The sequence below is a fragment of the Passer montanus genome, unplaced genomic scaffold (genome assembly GCF_014805655.1).
Source record: "Passer montanus isolate IOZ18808 unplaced genomic scaffold, ASM1480565v1 scaffold61, whole genome shotgun sequence".
In the NCBI taxonomy this organism is placed as follows: domain Eukaryota; kingdom Metazoa; phylum Chordata; class Aves; order Passeriformes; family Passeridae; genus Passer; species Passer montanus.
Window position 1 is genome coordinate 562,091 of NW_024371149.1, and position 19,226 is coordinate 581,316.

General features: G+C 40.8%; 1 protein-coding gene across 9 annotated transcripts in view; it reads right to left on the reverse strand.

Annotated features, from left to right (window-relative positions):
- Positions 1-19,226, reverse strand: part of ZMIZ1 (zinc finger MIZ-type containing 1) — a 337,743-nt gene that overhangs the window by 211,966 nt on the left and 106,551 nt on the right. For all 9 annotated transcript variants that reach the window (XR_005629623.1, XM_039727301.1, XM_039727311.1 and 6 more), the window contains one exon: positions 6,128-6,210. The gene's annotated coding sequence lies outside the window, so the exon portion shown is untranslated. The remainder of the gene's footprint in view (positions 1-6,127; positions 6,211-19,226) is intronic.

Consider the following 19,226-nt stretch of genomic DNA (forward strand, 5'->3'; position numbering starts at 1 on the left):
ACATTTGAACAGTCCAAAAGAGGAATGTGCTCAGAAAAGGAAATCTGTTATCAAACTGGGATCCAAGAAACCAATGCTCCCCTGGTGCCATAGATTTTATTAAAGGAGCGGTGACAATCTAGTGGTTGGCAGTAGTAGTCTGAGAAACTTATAAATTCAGAGCAAAATGAGACAAAAATCAAAGGGTAGCAATGAAAATCATCGGGGGAGGAAAATAAAACGCATATTTTAATAAGAGTGCCTGAAGAGACTGGGAATGTTTACATTTAAAAGGGCAGTAATAAAATGGTCATTGCTAAACTATATTTAGCAGAAATCAACCTATACAAGTTAGTGAGCTTCTGCCCACCCAATAAGAGAGCACATGGGCAAGCAGAAATTCCATTGAAGGCAACAAAGAAAATGCCTTATTACATTACATAAAGACATAATTATTTTGTTTCATTCTTTGTCTACAGACTGTTCTGCAGCAAACACTCAGGATCTTAGGAAGGTGGTGTTCATGCCAGTTTTCTTTTTCTTCCCACTCTATTGTAAATGAGTATTTTTAGCTTTCAGTTTAAGCTTTCTGATGTATGGGACAGGTATAAGCAAAGAAGGGACCCCACAAGGTGTGGCAGACACACTCCTTCACACATTCAGATTCTGCAGATTAACTAGGTTTATTTTGACTTCTGAGATTTTTAGATTACATTGTGTATATGGAGGTTTTCCATTATTTGCTAGCTTAAAATATTTTCTTTGAAAAGGCTTATTTTGATCTGTGGTGAAGACTACACATCCTCAGAAGAGTACAAGCAGTTTATATACTTGTCTCTGACCCTTGCCTGATCAGTTTGGACTAAACACCTGCTGGAATTTCACACAGAATTTCTCACACTCTAATAACACAGATCTCAGGCATATATATCTTTATGATTCAAGGCAGCATTTGAATCACTGATACCTGCTTCAAAGGAGTGCTTTTCTTCCCTTTTCCCTATCCTTTCATAAACTTCTAAAAACATGACCAAATCAAACCAAATTAATCACGCCAGGTTAAGAGACATAGACAAAAGAAAAACTAAGAGCTGAGATTACACTTGCACTGTTCTTTTGTCTTGAGAAGGAAATAATTTTCTCTCTTTTCCCACCTGAAGGCCTGAAAAGAAAGCTATGCTGTCAGAAATATCAAGGCCTAATAAAATGTGTGAAAAACCAGTCATACCTTGAACTTACTAACTTCAAGAAGCTGAAATAGAGAAAAGTAGTTAAATACTATTTGGTATGAAACACTTAGAAATATACAACAGTATGATTACTGCAGGTTAATTTAACCTTATTTTGATTTTTCAGTAATTCAAAAATACATACATAATCAACCATTGTTCAGACAGCAACAATTGTTCTGAAACAGGATCTCAATTTACACACATATCTATCTAAAATATACAGTATACATACGTGCAGGATATAAAAGTCAAATAACCATTCAAATAACCCTTTACTTACATATTTTCAGTAAAAAAATAAAAACGTCTTGGTGTATAAATCAGCTGAACTAAAACACCCTAAAAGAACACATTTCTAATAGTCAGAAGAAAACAGTGAGGAGATAAACACGATTAAGGGGAAAAGGGAAGGCAGAGAAGTAAAATATTTGCCAGTTAGCTCTGAATACTTTTGTATTGAACAAAAATAAATACTCAATCTGCGTATTATTTCTTTTGGAAATACTTCTTTGCAGAGAGGAATGCAAGTTAGCATCCTTTATAAGGCCATAAGAATCTTGTACATACCACCCACCATAAAGTAGCTCTAGTACAGAATACAGCAATCTCCCATGCAGTGACATGATAAACAGAATCCTTAAATACTGATTTGGTCTCCCCTCAAAGCAAAACTAACTTTAAAAAAAAAAAAAAAAAGAATCAGAAGCCATCTGCAAAGGAAGTACCTCAGCCTAAAAGACCTGTCTACACTCACTATGTGTACATTGCTTTTTGTTTAGACAAAGTAAAACCAGGAGAGAATGCAATGTGTCTGCAGAAGAGTCTATTTTTAACTAATACTGTCCTGCCAGTATCAATTCATCCAGATAGAAAATCCTTCATTAAAAATATAATTTACTTTGGTCGCTTTCCACTATGTTGAAGTGACATCTTTCCCAAACACTGTCAAAGGCCATTAGGAACACAGAGCTTTTGAGAACAAGTTTCAACCATGACATCCGTTGGCCTGCCTTAACAAAAGTTTCCTTAGGAAGGCTTGGGAATCCTTAGATGGGAAGGGGCAAAGCCAAAGGGCATGAAAAATATTATTCGGATATATGCAGTATCATTACAAAATTATAAAAAATCTTTGCACTGTCTCATACAGACAAACCAGTGAAATATCCTAAGGAATGAGACAGAACTTTGGAACTTTCCATCTGAAACTCGGGATGCTACAGCATTTTACTAAAAAGTACAACACTGAAGACAACTCAAGCAAGTAGTTACCAACATTTTACTCAGCTGCACATACTTTTATATATCAACCTGGGAAAAAACCCCACATATACAAGCAGATAAGCTCAAATTAAAACACCTTTGGAGTCATGGCTTACTTTTAAAAAGATTACTTATATTTACAACAGCATTTATATTTAAGCCAGTATTTTAAACTATGTTTTTCCCTATAAATTACAGTACAAGAGTTTCAGGGCAACTTCTTAACTTCATCCCATTCCATTCTCAATCAACTGCTCCAGCTAGAGACCAGTAGAGTAGGAGTGTGACAGACAGTGTGACAATCTGGGTCAATCAGACACCACAAAATTTATGGAAACAAAATATAAGACATACTTTATTAATGTAAATTATTCTAGAGTTCACACATTTCAACACTAGGAGAATGTAATTCAATAATTAGTTGCACTTAAAGAGAGAATTAATAAAGTTCAGTACAGGACAGGAGAAAGGAGTGAAGAAACCCTGTCAAAGTGCAGAATTCAAGCCCTTGTTCAGTTCCAAATCTACCCATGCTCCTCCTCAGAGTGCCAGTTTGGGGCCTGAAGTTGGGAAAAAAACAACTCTACTGCTTCATACTTAAAAGGGAAGCCCAAAGACAAACTATGCTGTTTTTTTGTAACTTTTGATGCAAGAAACAGTCTGATTCAGCAACAAGCCTGTCCTGATATGTTTACACACCTCCCACTGACCATGTCCTGAGCAGCCTCATGGAATACCCAGGCTCATTGCTGGGGCATTTTTCACAGAGGCAATCTGGAACAAGCAGTTCCTATCTCTGGCCACTTGTTACCAGCTCCTGTTGCACTGCCTTTATCCCACCCCTCCTGGGACAGCTTCATGGTGCTGCACAGAGGGACTTGGTTAAGCTAAAAATAATCCATTCATCCTCCCTCTCCCTCCCCATTTTTGCCAGGTTATTTTTAAAACAGATACATTCTCTGCTCTTGTTCAACAGGCAGCTTGGCTGGCAGGGGAAGGGAGGAGAAGGTGCAGCTCTGTCAGCCCAGGCTGTAAGAGGGACTGCAGAGTCCCTTCAGCCCACTTTGCCACTAAGACATAACATATCCATGGCATTACAGACACACAGAGGTACTCATAATCCCAGTTTAAACTGGTGTTTGCCAAGTCTGAAAAGGCGCACGTACTATTCCTACAGTCAGATGGAAGAGGTTTGCATAATCTTATCCCTCATATCCCAGGAGCCAGAACTAATTCTGTGCTTTTCTGATTTGACTTGGGGATTCTACACCACCACAGCAGGACTTAGGAAATGGCTCTTCACTGTAACCTTGTCTGAGTGCTCATCTTTTGTTTGCATTACTCTGCCTTGCAAGATGACAGCTATCAAGTCAGATTACCGAATGCCACTCACAGTGACACATGCCAAAAGTAAACCATTAAGATCGTCTAAATAAGAGCCAGGCTTAATACATAGGTTGCCAGGTATTAAATCTAGCAAGAAATTGTTCCAGACAAGTTCAGCAATTAAAAAATTATCAACTATTTTAACTTGGTTCTTAAAATTCACTGGACTAATCAAATAAAAACTCTTTCTGAATTCCTAAAAGAACCCAGCATTTGAAGTGCAAAGAATTTAGGCTGTCAGAAAAAAAAAAAAAGGGTTGGGGGGAAATAGAACAATTTTTTGAAAATTCTCCTAACCCCCACTGTTTTTTCTGTGTGTTTATGAAGCCTCCGGAAATACCATGGCAAACATTCCAGCTCTACAGCAGCGAGGTCACATGACCCAAAGGCACAGCAAGGAACTTCTTCCCCAAGTTTCCTTACGGTACAGAAAAGTGATTTTGATTTTGTTTTTGAAAATGAGGATCCAAGTCTAGGGAAATCTCCAGGAAATTTTCAAGAGTACAGTTTTAAAAGCAGTGTTTCTTGATGTGATGGGGTTTGGTGTTGTGTTTTCCTTTTGTTATTTATTTGCTGCATTTCCATGCCTGCACATACTATTTTTATTATCTAAGACAAGTATCTTAGACGTATATTCAGGGCCATTAAATACAGTATACCATTTAAGTCAGCTCTAAAAACTACTTGTAATGTTCTCTCAATCTTCTATTAGAGTTAAAATCAGTACTGCTGTATTTCTTAACACAACCATGATCTTCTCCTGGCAAAAATTATGGCACTTAAAATCTCTCCCTCTTTTTATCTTCCAGGATTATTTCAGCTAGCACTATCAATGAAAGGATTTATGCAAACTAGCTTTGCTAAACATTATGAAAAAAAATACTAAAAACCTGAATCACAACCTTGCATTTTTACAAACAATCACATGTACATGCTTGGAAGTAGCTGAAATGTAGGAGTATTGATGAATCATAATGTAATAGGCGAGTATCAGAAATTTGTGATTGAAAACAACAGAAGAAAGCACTGGGAAGGAAAACAGGCCTGCAGTACAAATGCACAGCAAATGGCAGGCACTCACCACTAACTTGCTTTGTAACCATGTCAGAAATGCTTCTAATTATCAGAGGTAAAAGAGAGATGGCATTTCTGCTGGAAGCAAGTTTTACACTTTAGTCTTTCCTCTCCTTTCTTTTTCAGCCTATAAATATTAGTCTTACACATTTTTCTCCCATACAGCTCTTGAAAAGGTTGAGTTTTTCAAGGCTGAGAGCAGATAGAAATGTTCATCAAGAAATGCCTTGAGGTCAACTGTCTGTAACTCATCGAAGTGCAGCACTGAAAATATGGATGGTGGATTATATGAGCATGGTAAAGCAGATTAAAAAAAATAAAACTATGTTCTGATGATCAGTAACATTTTTTCTGTTTGGAAATGGCTTCAGTTATGCACCCCTGGTTATGGTCACAGGGTACTGACTTTCCCCTAATTTCAGGTGCATTCAAAACAACTACAGATGCATGGAAGTGGCTTTATTGCTGTTTCCCGATATATGGAAATCCCACTGGAATATGACAAGGATCAAAAATGGAGAAGCCCCACACAGCAGTGTAAGGAGAGGCAGCTGGTCCACAAGAAAATTATGATGTAGGTCAAATTCTTGACAAGCACTGACCGACACTGAAAATAAGGCAGAGATGAGCTTACCTATGGCTTTATAAAGTACTTAAAAATATCTAAAAACACTCCACAAGCAAAGGAGAAGCAGTAACAGAATAAGTCTGCAAAGATTATTTTTCTTAAGCGGAGAAAGAAACAGATACCCTGGAGTGCCCACTCTGTGCTTTTAAAAAAATTCTGTACAACAGCTAGACATAAGATATTGAACATATTACTGAAACTACTGTTCACTTCTACAGGGATTTCTGCTTAGTTTATTATAAATGCACATTTATTGGCAGCAAGTAGAACATATTATTGCTCTGTTTTATAGCTCGAATGGTGCACGCAAAGAGTAATTTGTTTGTATTCCGTATCAGGATCAATACTGTACCGGGGATAGCCTGAGGAATGTTTATGCTGAGGGCTTTGCTTGCAGGGTTTTGTTGTTGCAATCAATTGACCAAACAGGGCTGCTTCTTAAAACAACAAATAAACTATGATAGTGACCAGATCAGCCATTCAAGCATCAAACACGACACAGTGTCTGGAAAAAGAATGAAGGCCCACAAGTGTTTTTACTGCTTGATGATACACACAGCTTTCCTACCTGAATATTTCCCACCGGCCTTTCTTCCTCTCAGTAGCTGGGGACCGTTTCCTCAACGCCCTCACATAACAAGATCCATTTTCCTGCAATAAAAATACAGATGCATCATGCTTCCATTCTCCTGCAGAACACAGCAGCATTTGAATCAGCTCAGTGAAAAGACCTGAAATGAATTAAGAGCATTTAGGAGTCCAACAACCAAGCCAGGAGGTCCAGATCTGAGGCTGGGTTGGAGTTCCAGCCCAGCTTTTGCCACCCCCAAGCTTTTGAGGCTCACTCGGCAGTTTAAGTATTACAGGTTTTCATGCCTGTAACAATAAAATAAGGAAAAGATAATGAGAATTCTGTTGAGGTTTATATCAAAATTTCCTGAGCCAAATGGTAATTTTTTTCAGTAAAAGGTCATGCTGAAGTCTCTTTTATTCTCTTTATAAAGGGTACTCACTGACTATTGTGAGCTAAGTGCCATTAAAAAAGATAAACCAACCCCCAAACACTACTTAAGAAAATACACCAAAATACCTCAGAACCACCATCCTCTCTGTAGCAAAACAAAACAAGTTTATGGATTACACTGGCACAGCACTGCAACTTCTAGGAAATGTTTTTTTAATTATAAAGAAAGATTGCAAAGGGAGACAGGGGAATGTTTACGGGTAGTCCGTATTTTGTTACATGCTGTTTCAGCAGGCAGACAAGGTGTCCTTACAGCATTATACTACCAAGCTCCAAAACTCAGCAAATATTGAGAAAAGTAACACAGTGACTACATTTTGCCTCGCTTTTGACTGACTTCCAAATAACGTCTGTACAAAAAAAATTCCATTAAACATGAAAAAGCACATATTACTGAAAAAAAGGGGAAACAAACAGAAAAAAAAATCAAAAACAAAACAACCCAAAAAAACCAAAACCCAACCAAAAAACAACACAGCAAACCCCACACAATTTGCAACCAGTCCAGGTTCCTCCCCAACGACCAGCAGTGGGAGCAGACACTTTCATAACAACTCAAATTATGCAAAAGTCACAGATGACTTTAAAAAATGCAGAAGAAAAGCCTCAAGTTATTACAAATAACTTGTTAGTTGCATTCAATGTTTGTTCTGCAGCCATATTTATCTTTTTCACTGGTAACTGACCAAGAATAAAAACATGACTGAAAACCTTCTTAGAAACAGTCATCCCACCCCAACACACACAGTGTCACCACTGGACTGTCTGCTTCATACAGGGACACTGCTGGTTTTCTTGTCTCACAAAGAGCAATTTTAGAGAAGTTACATATTGACAAGCACCCTGGGTGAATGTTTGGCTTTAAGGCCTCATTGAACTGTGAATGTGTTCGTCCAGAACAGGTTTATTCTCTTCCATAAGTTTTCCCCAGTGCTTTTCTTCTGCTTATACAGGGCAGGAAAAACACGTTAATTGATTCAAATTTAGAATGTGTTAACATGACTTTCTCAGCTAACGTAGACTGGTATTTAATGCAGTTGCAATTAGTTATTTTAGTTTGTTTCTCCAAAGAAAAAACTTTTTTATCCTGCCTGCCCCAAGACCTGGGTACCATTCCAGATGTAACTGCATTGAACTTTTGTCAGATCAGACTACAGCACTTACCTGGACACTTGAATTTTGCCTCTCACTCCTCTCTCCTAGACTCTTACTTTCAGCACTGTATTTGTGCAGCTGCATGGTTAGCTAGAATGAGGCAACTAATTTCCTTCAGCATGTTGTGTCACAAACAGCTCTGCCAACAACACAGGGAGCAGGCCCAAGACAGGAATGACCAGCCATCATGGCAGAGGGTAGAAACAAAGGCAGCTTGAACTGCACTGCTGCAGCACACAAACCCAAAGCTTTGCTCCCCTCCTCTGTGCTTTATTCTGCCCATCTGTAATACCGGCACCACAATTCCTACTTTGTTTTATAAAGCACCTCTTAAAATGAAAGGGCTATCCATTAACATTTCTGTGAATTCACATTACCGACCACCCAGCCCTTTCATAAACCAGGTCCAAGCTGATTCTAAGGACACTGGCACTGTCCCCACCAGCATCTGCTCCCTGGTTTCCCTGCACACCCCGCTCAGGGGTTGTACAATGTCCCCCTCACCACGGCAGCCCCAGCTCTGCCAACACACTTCACAGGGTCCTGCTGGGAACTACAATCAGCTTCTAAAAATAAAATCAGCTTCTTAAAGCCTGGTCCCTTCTCTCATCCTCTTTCTAGAAAGATCCCCAAAACAGTCTCACTGGCAAAGTTCAGGGGTAGCAGGCTACACCTGAAAATGAGAATAGATGGTAGAGAAGTGTCAACTGGAAAGCCCTTACACCTGGCTTGCCTCAGTTCTAAGCCCTGCTGCGGCACAATAACTCGGTGCTGCACAATTCCCAGCCTTTCCCAATCCACACGGGGGGCACGGCCCGTGCCACAGCCGCAGGAGCGGACTCCGGGAAGCACCGAGCCCTTTCCGCAAACAGCCGCCCGTGCCCGGCCAGGGAGCTGCGGGGTGGGAGCGGGAGAAGGAGGGGAACCAGCAGCGCTCCAGCCGGGAGAGCTTCCTGCTCTTCCAGATCCAGCAGGGGGAGCACAAAAACACACAGGTTTTTTTGGCCAGAAATGATTTTTTGGCTACGAACCGCTGGATCGCAACGCTGGACACTCTGCGTTAGGCTGCTCCTACAGTGATGTGTATGCGGTGCGTGACAAGTGCACCACGGACAGAACTCCCGCTCCGAGCAGATCACACCGCAAAAATCAGCTCTGAGGAGGAGCCCACCAGGACAGGGCAGGAAGGCTGCAGGAGCCAGGGGCAGGAAGGGGAGCCTACACAGCAGGGCTGCCAACGCCAGCAATTTTATCGTGTCCCCTGCAGCACTAGGAATTTTTTCCTAAAGCCAGCTCTCCAAAGTCTCATCATCACATAAAAATTTCAGCTTTCAGCTCTTTGCCTGTTTTTTTAAGGGATATATTTATCTCTAGGCTTCCAAAGTTCAAAACCAAAGCTGTAAAAATAAACCCCAAAGATTTAAAAAACAGCAAAAGCGATAAAAGAATCCCCCAAATCTGTTGTCTGTAGTTAATGGGCAAAAGAATCTCAACTCAGGGAATTTCAGATAATTTTACTTTATTTATTGGCAATTAACAACAAACTGTTAATTACTGCTTCTGAAATTGAGGAGGGGGGGAAAAAAAGACTAAGCAGTTCAGCAACCACTGAGGGGAACTCTTCCTGTAGCTTCCCAAGGGTCGCTTCACCCCAAAACCTTCCCTCGCCCAGCTGCCCTGGCTTGTGCCATGCCTGACCCTCAGCCCTGCCCCTGCCTTTAGCATGGGCAGCCGCGGGTGTGCCTGAAGCTCCTTCCCTCTCCTTAGGCTACTCCTTGCTCCTTTGTTCCACTTCCCCTGGCCCAGTCTTCCCCAGGGAACAGCCCTCAAGGGTGACCCTCACTGTGCTCTGAGGGCAGACACGATCCCTCAGGGACCCTCCTCAAGGGCAGCCCAGCAATGCCCCTCCCCTGCAGCCCCTGCTCCTAAACCCTCCAATTTTGGCCCGATATTAGTATATAGTTTCTACATATTTTCTTTTACATGGTGCTCTGTTTCTTAGTCATTTTGCTAAAATTAATGGAAGCGGTCTATATGTATTGAAGGGAAACACCCAGAGCAACCTGTGCATTAAAAGACTTAAAGCATTTAAAAATACTGTAAGGCTGAACTGGAGGAAATCCAACAGGGAAGTAACAAGGAGTTCATCTTTAAACCTCCTAATCTCAGCTGTATCACTGCAATGGACTTAGGTCAAGCACAAATAACTTTCCCTGCTTTCTCATCATATCCTGGTTCCAGCTGGTGGCCACCAGATTTCAGGGACAAATTTATAATAGATCTCTCTGGACCGTCACAGATAGTCCTGGAACCCTGCTTCTTGTCCTCAGCCTTACCCTCTGCAGAAAACAAGAGTGACCCCAGGATATCTCACTGTACCTCAGCACTTAGTCTGTGCTGGACTTAAATAACTGTAATTAAATCAATCTTTAAAAGTAACCAAGAGTAAATCCTTCTGTTTCCATACACAAAATATCACTTGGACTCCACATACCCATAACAAAAATTAAGAGATTGCAAATAGCAAGCAAACACCCAAACAAATTCTTGAAAAACAAAAATACTGCTAGGATAGAGAGTTAAAGAAGGTTGTACAATCTTCCTATGGAAATGCATAAGGCAGGTGTATTTTAGGGTATTTTCCTACTTTCACAAATTATTTTGAAGTTCCAGCATTATTCTCCTTGAACTGTAGAACATGTTCAAACTCAAAATTCCTGTAAAACCACAGCATGTCAGCAATCCCAACTTCTCATTTATCCACAGCTGTAACTGGGTCATAAGTGAAGAACACGAAGTGCTGCTCTTCCTAAATAAGCTTACTGGTCAGCAAGCGTACTTCTGCTATGCAAAAACATTAACAAACTTTACAGAGAGTTTAACTATTATATGCAGTCCTTATTAGGTATCATAGCTCTCTCTCAGGACTTTTTAGAAACTTGGGCTTTCTTGAAATTCAAAAGCAACTCAAAATCAACAGTGAGTGTATGTCTGATGAGCATTAGATACCATCCATACTGACAAAGAAATAGCTTGCTAATTTAATAAGAGAAAAGAAAAAACTTGTTATTAAATGAAATAATGCAAAATAGGTGAGGGCTTTGGAGAGGAAAGATGAGAGACAGACTAATGTCCATGCAGGTTGGTGTGTTCCTTCCTGGGCAGAGAAAGAACAAGGGAGGAAAGTAAAGCTGGGAAGATCCGTGTGGAGGGAAGCAGGACTGCAACTTTCAACTTTGCCTACACCTAGACTTGGTCCTCAGTAATCCTTATTAAAACAAGAACCAAAAAACACACAAATACATCACACCAAAATGCAGCAGCCAAATGGCTGTAAAACACATTTATCTGATGGAAGAGACAGGATGCACACTCCTTCCAAACACAAGTAGCAGAAAGTCACAGAAAGGGCCAGGCTGCACTGGAACCTGCTGTGTGCTTCACCTGGCAGCTCCTAACACATCCCCCTCCCTGCCCCAGGGAGCCCTGGAGCCAGCCTCCTGCCTTTATCCCAGCAGGGCTCCTCGTGCCCAGCAGAGTCCCAGGAGAAGCCTGGGCCAGCACTCTGCGCTACCCCATTTCCTCCTGACATCTTTTGTTCCTGAAATAGAAGCAGCAGGCTCTCATAGGGGGCTGCTGCATTGCACAGCGTGGCCACTCAGACACAGTCAAACCGGTGGCTCCTGTATCACACCATTACTACAACCAGTCCTCCAGGGAGATTTCTCAAGCTCACCCTGCTAGGCACAATGCTACCAGGGTACAGCAAAGCAAGAAAGAACCACAGTAATAAGTATGTAAATTTTGCTTTTGGTTTTTTCTCATCAGTGTGTAGAAGCAAAAGTTTTTAGTCATAATTTTCTCAATTAGTTTTCCCAGTTTAAAAAAAAAATCAAACAACTAGCTTTAGTTTTTTTCTCTGCATAAACAGAAAGAAAGCCTTCTCAAACCTGTGTTTCACATTATTTAAAAAAAACAAACAAACAAACAAAACAACCAAAAAACAAGAAACCCTGAAGTACACATTTTCTCAGCTGCAGAAAGCCATGAATTTGCCATTTCCTTATTTTGAGATGGAAAGGAAAGGTCCAGGTTGTTATCATACCCTATGCATTTAAGGCTTAACAGCAGCCGTCTACAGTATTATGATCTCCAGTTTAGAATAACAAAATCCTTTTCTTCTCCCAAGTTGTTCTCCAAAAATCTAAGGACTTAAAGAACCACTTTTCCAATCCTGCTCTCTTCTTAAGGCTGCATCTAAGATGGGTCCAGTGCACCTAAAAACATGGGCATGAGTAGGCCAAGATTGTTGTAGTCCGTGTCTCCACTCTCTTGTCACAGCCCTGCAAACCCTGCAGTCCCTGGGGCAGTGCTGTACCCCATCTCCCTCCCAGCCCCACACCCCAGATTTGAGGGGCTGCACATGAATCAATAGAATAGCTCAGGGGTTTAAGCAGGAACAGGGAAACAGGACCAGGAGGACAGGCATTCCAGCGTATCTTGGTGAAGCTGTAATCTGATGGAGGTGGCTTTGGCCCAACCTGAAATAAGAAAGATCTGGTGTGGCTGCTCTGTGCGAGGCCGAACAGGCAGCTCCTCCTCCAGTGCCTGCTCCAGCCCAACAGCACCCAGCCAGCCACAGTCAGAGTCAGCCTGGGGCTGAAGGGCCCACACCAACCGAGGCTGGCAATTCGCTACCATTTCCCAAGCGACCACAGCAGCCCCGGCTCCTCCCCAGGCCACGGCAGGCAGCAGCACATTAGACTGCATCTGTTTGTAGCAGAGGACTGAGCTGCCAACTCACAGGCATAGGCTAACAAGCACTATTAATCTTGGCTTAAACTGAACCATTGTTCTGGAGATTGGACATCTCTTGTAAAATCCCATTATTAGAGACCATTTGCCATCTATTTCCGTAGAAACTTTTTTAGTGTGCTTTGTTCTATTTTAGAAAAAAATTCCCCCTTCCCTTTTCCTTAAGTCCTATTGTACTTACAGAGCCTTAAACAATAATCCACTCAAGCACAACCATGGAAGTGGCTTGAAGGAACAAAAGCTGCTTCTGGCATAGCCAGTGCATCTGACTCTCCCTGCATACAGCTGCCTGTATAGACTCTGCAGATTTGCAGAGCACCAGCAGCTACTGATTCTCCTCTGCTCCTCCTGTGTGTTGGATACAAAACAAACAGTAAACATGAGAAGTCTACTCAAATTATACTTGCAGCATCAGCTAAGGGTGCAGGTGAGTCACAAGCAAGTTCTGCAGCCTATCTTGCTAAAGGAATAGGGAGAAGACTGACCTTAAAAAAAGCAGTAGGCATGAGTAAGACAAATTAAAAAAAAAAATCTAACTCCAGGGAGACAAGGCAGTGGAAGCAAAGTGTCTCAGGCTCCGTTAAAGAAGATTATTGCCACATCTAGCAGTTAGTACCCACCCAAGTAGAGTGCCATCAACCTAATTCTCAAACGAGACTAGCAGAACAGCGAGACAGGATTAGACATGCTTGTTTTTAACCATTCTTTACTCTCTCTGGTGTATTACTATCAGCACAGCATTGGCATTAAAATTACTACCCTTCAAAATGTGCAGAGCACATTTTTTAATTTTACATGTAGCAGTTATGTCATCTGGGGTTATTTATTTTTTAATATAAAGTGGTATAACATATTTAATCTGTTTTGAGAAAAGAACAAATTGATTTAGTGAGCAGTTCAGGGCTCTCCCTGGAGACACTTAACCACACTCAGAAATCTGGATATAAGTTGAGACTTCGCTAAAGTAATTTTAATTGTAGGTCATAAGAAATGTCAAGATATAAACCACCGAGGAATACTAAAAATTAAGCCATCATCTCTGAGAGTAACAAATGTCTTATATTTGGCAGTAGAATAATTTCTAAATCTTCACAGCATTTTTCCTTAAGGACAGTAGCAGAGCAAAGGGCTTAGAACTACACACAACATGTGTGCATTAGTTTTGCTGGGGGGGGTGGGGGCAGAACCCAAAACCTGCATAAAGCGGAAAAATACTGGAGGGAAGGAAACTTACACCACCATCAATGAAAATGTAGTGGTTTATTTTTTTCACTTTGTTTCACTACATCCTGTGTCACTAATCTTTTGTTAATAAACAAGTTTTGGTCTGTTTTGGTCTGAAAATGTTCCTCCCTATGCAGTATGGAACAGAGCTGTATATACAGCAACATGAATGGGCGAAAATGGAGCACAAAACTGAGGAAAGCTGGTTTTTAAGAAAGCTTTCAAAAACAAACAGAAACCTCTTTGTAGCCTTAGATCACTTCTAGAGCTTTGTGCCTAGGTTTTACAAGGAAAAACTTCATTTTTTTTCTTAGCTAAAAAGTACTTTTTAAACAGGTTTCCTGTAGAAGTCACACCCCAACTTCTGCATTTTTGAGCTGGATCCCCAGTTTACTAAAATCCTTTTATAGAACTTAGCTGAAATCTCCAAAATTTTCCTTTGCCCACTTAGCTCAAACAACAGTGATAAGACAGCTCTGACCTTAACAGATCAAAGTGAAAACCTCTCCAGTTTAACCTTCTTAAAACAGAGGAGGTTAAAAATTAAGTGCATTTTCAACACCAAAGAACAGTATCTAAGAGCTCTTACTAAAAGTATCTAAAGAAAACATACATAAACCATTTAATTCTCCCACGTTCTCCAATGTGAAATTTAAAAGGTCAGCAATGTAAAATCAGGAACAGGTTTTTTTTCCATCTCTGCCTAATAACCTCTTAAACTTGATCAACATACACATTTCCTTTCCTGCCCTTACCTTCCACTCATGGGAGTCACGATGAGAAGGCTCTTCCCCTGATTTTAGTTAAATCATAATGAAACTCACCAGTGAGCAGCCATTTGAACAGAAAGCAGTTCAAGTGATGTGAAAACCCATATTAAGGGAAACAAGCGCATGTATGTGGAAGGAAAAAACAAAAATTTAACATCCTATATTGCTGCCTGTCAATTCAATTAGAAATATCTAATTTGTTGGCTTTAGCCAGTGCCCCTAGCAGGTGTGCCAAGACTTATGGGTGAAATTCCATTTCTCTAAAACATGTATGTGGAAGGAAAAAAAAAGTAATTTAACATTCTATATTGCTGCCAGTCAACTCAATTAGAAACACCTAATTTGTTGGCTTTAGCCACTGCCCCTAGCAGGTGTGCCAAGACTTATGGGTGAAATTCCATTTCTCTAAATGCAAAGGTAGGAATTTCACACAAGTTTAAATCTATCCTCTGCCAAGTCCATTTTCTTGAGTGCCTTCACATCAGCTCACTGAATACCCTAACCACCCTCTTCTGTCATACTAAACACCATGTATAACCAACCCCATGTCTGCACAGGGTGCAGCAGGGGGGCTTATTGCCTGCTTTGCCTGCCTGACTGGTGCTGTCATGGCAGGGAGGTGAAGGGCAGGAAAGCTGCAACACTATGACCCAAATAAGATGCAGGCAAACACAATTTTAGACATCCAAGCCTTTAATGCAAATTAATGTCATAGCAATAAAAGCTCCAAAAGGAATAATTGCACAGATGTCTCAGAGGAAGAGTCGTATCTTGGTATTTAATAGCTAGAAGCAGTTTTCCCCCATCTTCTCTTCAGGTCATTTGGTTTCAACAGATAGTGCTCCTTGCTGTCTATCACACAAGCTATTACACAAGTCCTCTCAAACTGGTAGCCCTGGATCCTGGTTTTCTGGTCCCCTGGAGGGCTACAGGGGCCTTCCCTGATGCCAAGCCCTGCCAGGCTGCCCATGTTAAAACTCGAGGTCATCCGCAACATCAGAGAGGCAGCATTACACAACTCATGCTCTGCATGGACATCTGAGCTGGAAAGACAGTAATTTCAAAGCAAGATGCAGTTTGCCTCAAGATCTTCCAAGTTTTACTGCAGGCTGTTCTTAAAATCTTCCACTGATAGCATTTGTAAAGCTAGAATTAATTTTCTGTGACATTGAAAGAGGGAGGGAGAGACCCTAAACAAAACCCCTGTCCTGCCTCACTGACTTCACTCCTTGTATCTGCACAAATATCCACTCGTTTCCCTGCTGTCCTTGAAAGCCCTTTCTCTGCAACGCACCAAAAGCTTTTAACCCGTATTGAAGCCACTGTCATCCAGCCCCAGCTCCAAACAGGCTCTGCTCTGCCAAAGCCACTGCTCTGCAAGAGGGGAGCCCTGTGAAATGTTGCCCAGACACTCGGGGACGTACGTGGCTGCCACGGCCATTCTGCTGTGTCCCTGCACCAGAGAGGAGCTGGCTGCACCCCGCTGGCCAGGGCTCTGCCACACCTCTGCTTTACAGGGGCACAGGGTGCTCGGTCAAGGAAAGGGCATTTTTTACAAGAAAGGGGACAGAGTTTCAACAACTGAGGCAGAGGCAAGCAGTGCCTTCTGGCAGCTCCTCTCCGGGGGTGGGATGGACATCCGAGCAAGGGTGAATTAGAGGGAGAACAGCTGTTTGTTCAGTGAATGAGTCACAAGACTCAGCTATTAATTCTTCCTCTCAAGAGAATGTGCCCCCATACCAGCCCACCCACCATCCTATAAAACAAACAAATATACAATGGAGGTCAGGGAGGGGGAGCTCAGTAAGAGGAAAGGGGAAAAAAAAAAAGAGGAAAAAACAGCCAAGCATTTAATATTTACATAAGAATGAAATGTTTCATTAATTACATACAGAATCAATTTGCAGCTATTTTCCTTAAATTTCTCAGTCAAACCCACAGATTTGAAACACTTTGAACTATGCTGCACCAGTAATTGTGGATGAATATTTTAGATCAGTCTTGAATCACTGTAGAGCGCACACCAAATGAACTAATAAGCTACTCATGGGTGGACTACTAATGTACTTTCTTTCTTTGCTAGACAGATGGAATACAGTCTAAAATCAGTTGAACTGGCCACTGGTGATCTTCAGAAAGGCTTAGAAAAATCTTTAGTTCTACTGTTTTATGAAAAACACCACTCAACAGCCTGCATGCATTAGAAAGGAGCTGGCAATACGCAGAAAATCCCAAGGAAGTTTTAGAGATATGAAGGACGAGTCAGGTATTTCATGTGGCTGTAGCCAGCTTTAGAGAGTGACAATGAACAATGCATTGTCAAATGTTTTTAAAGGACTACTGCAAAGCTGAACACCCCTGCCATCTATTTGATATTTATCCCAATACAACCATTTATGGGCAGTCATTTTAAATCACATAATCTGACAGATGTGTTCTAGTTTACAGAAGCATCTGTTGAGTCATCAGGACATCAGAATAGTTAATTGCACTTTAGGGATGCTTTCAGAGATTAAAAGTTGCCTTACTTCAAGCAAATTTTAAGTGTCCTTATAGATTAAACTCCTTTTTCATGTACAAAATTAACATATGTACCCACACTCCAGAGAAACTAATGCATGAAATGTAAAGAATAACTTCCCTCAGGGATCATCTGTTTTCTTCCGCCTCCTGTGCATTGCCTCACACTGTGCTCAGCAATATGGAACAGAAAACAAAAATACAACTTGAATCATGCATGATTCTGAAATATGAACTAAGACATGGCCTGCACTGTCTGGGCAAAGACTAAAGAAGAAGCTGCTTTGGGTCAAGAATTTCTACAAATTGTCTAACAGCTAAAAACTGGGAGATGTTGTCTCTTTCTTTTTTTGGCAAAATGCATATAATTATATTTCAGAAAGTTTTATTACTGTTTATTCTAAAAGGAACATAGGACAGGCTGTACCTTTCACCACCACAAGAGTATGTGACAAGCCAGGAAAACCACCCATAAAATTAAACATGGACAGACAGACATGAAGCCATCCTCCAGCTGAAGTTGTACCAATTGCTTCCTATACCATCTGAGGACTGGAATCAAGTAAACTCCATTCATACACATAACTGAATATTTGAATTAAAAAGAACAATACTAGTGGAAGATTCCTATGAGTTTTCAACATGTGTGAGTAGATGTGATCTTCCCCATGCTTCCAATCTGAGTTTCTTTGCAACCTCCTGGCCTCCACAGCAGTAAAAGGATTAAGAAAACTTATTTCTTAGAAAGAAAGATCCGTCTTACAAACTTTGATTTAAAACCATTTAGTAGTGCATTTCTCATTTGGTTGGTGTTTCACCAAAAAACCCAACAAACCAGATGAGTCAATCACAAAAGGTATATTTGGCTGTTTCTCTGAGGTGATTCCATCTGCTCTGTAGCTCCCAAACCACAGGGATCCTGTGATTAATTCAATGAACTATTTGGTTTCATTCAAGAAGGGATCATAAAGCTGAAGTGCAAGTGCATGACCAAGAGCATCATACAAGGACACAGACACCAACACTGCATCTGGGCTTTGCTTCCTATAAATCCTGAAGTGACAGCACACCTTAACACCTTAAGTGGACTGTTATTCTTTAGTGTGGAGCAAATCAAACTTGAAGTGAGAGAGTAAAAGTTGAGACAAGCACTGCAGTCATGATTGTGCCATACTTCTGAAGTTGCAGCATATTCCCTTGCTACTAAACCAAACTGAGATTGCTGTTTCAGTTGCATTAAATTATTAGCTAATTAGCCCTGACTAAGGACAACAGTATGTTGATGCTGGCAAGCTGTGAAAAGAACACTTCAGCAAAGAAGATCAATAGCATTTTTTGTCTGGCTTACAATAAGAAAACTGCTGGCCCAGGTTATGAGTTTAAGCCATTTTTCATTTGGCAGACAAGACAGTACTAGTGACAGATCAATACAGTAACTTTATGATAGGCTGCTGCTTCTGCAGATGGCAGGACCATAAACAGGCATCATTTTTAAAGCCTGAAGCAATCCATTACTTGGACAGAAACCACCTGACCTTTTATAATATTTACAGTTTTCTACTGAAAAAGGAAAATCAGAGAACAAAACACAGGTAAATCAGCACAATTAGCTGTCCTGCAAGACAGAAGAGAATATTGCGTGTTTGAAAGTCAGTATTTAAAGTAACAAGCTTTGTGCTGTTTGGGAGATCACATTAAAACCACAAGGTTGGCACCAGGGAACTAGTCATCCCTTCAAAAAGAAATTGTTATTGGGGATCACATACGATGCAATTTCCTTATCTCCTGGTAATGTGTGGTAATATAACCTATTTATTAATCTTTAAGGAAACAATCCCCAAACAAATCAACCACTCTACTGTGTCCTTAAACATTAAACCAGTTCCTTTGAACACCTACAATTACTAGGCATTTGAGAGAATTCAGTTACAAATGGGCAGTTATTTCTCCCATATTGCAGTACATAGCACTTGCACATACAGTTTCTTATTCTGCACAGTATTGGGATTGCTGGGATTGACTACAGTGTTCCACTATTTTAACAAAGGCAAAGCAAAACAAGAGAAAGGTTTTAAAATTCTGGAGCTTTTTATGGCAAGACTTCTAGCTGAAGAGAACGTAAAGGACAGCGCCTTAATAAATTATTCAGGCCACATCTT